Raw genomic sequence first — 627 nt, forward strand, 5'->3', positions numbered from 1 at the left:
TATTGAGAATCTTTTGTAATGTTTTAAGATCTTTCTACTACGAAACATATTTTTAAATAATTTAAACTTTCCCTACATTTTTTTTAAATCCTGTAAAAATGAAAAATTTCCTTAAAATAAAAAAATAAATCATTTATAGTGCAGTATAAAAATGTGACGTAAGGAATTATTTCTTAATTTAAAAAAGAAACGTTCACAATTCAAATTTTCTCTCTTATCAGTAATGTTTAAAAACATTCATAAGTAAATTTTATCAAGGCTTTATGATTAATAAGCTTTGGCCATTCTTCAAACGTTTGGGTAAAAAGTTAAGAACAGAATTATTGCCCACATTATTGAAGAATAATTTTCCATTTAAATGTTCTCTTTTAGATATCTTTTTAAACTAAAAATTCCTTATTTGGAAATAGCGACTTAAAAAATTCTCCAAAATTCAAAAGAATAAACTGGAAACAGCTAATTAACTTCATAGTTACGTGGTATGTAACCAATCAGGTAGTCGAAAACAATAAGTGCTAGACTTTTGATAATTACGTAACAATTTGCAGTCTTCTTCTTTGGTCGGCTCAATGTTGAATGAGTCTTCATTTATAAGAAGATATATATTAGAAGGTATATTTGGAGAAA

The sequence above is a fragment of the Belonocnema kinseyi genome, chromosome 10 (assembly GCF_010883055.1).
Source record: "Belonocnema kinseyi isolate 2016_QV_RU_SX_M_011 chromosome 10, B_treatae_v1, whole genome shotgun sequence".
NCBI lineage: Eukaryota > Metazoa > Arthropoda > Insecta > Hymenoptera > Cynipidae > Belonocnema > Belonocnema kinseyi.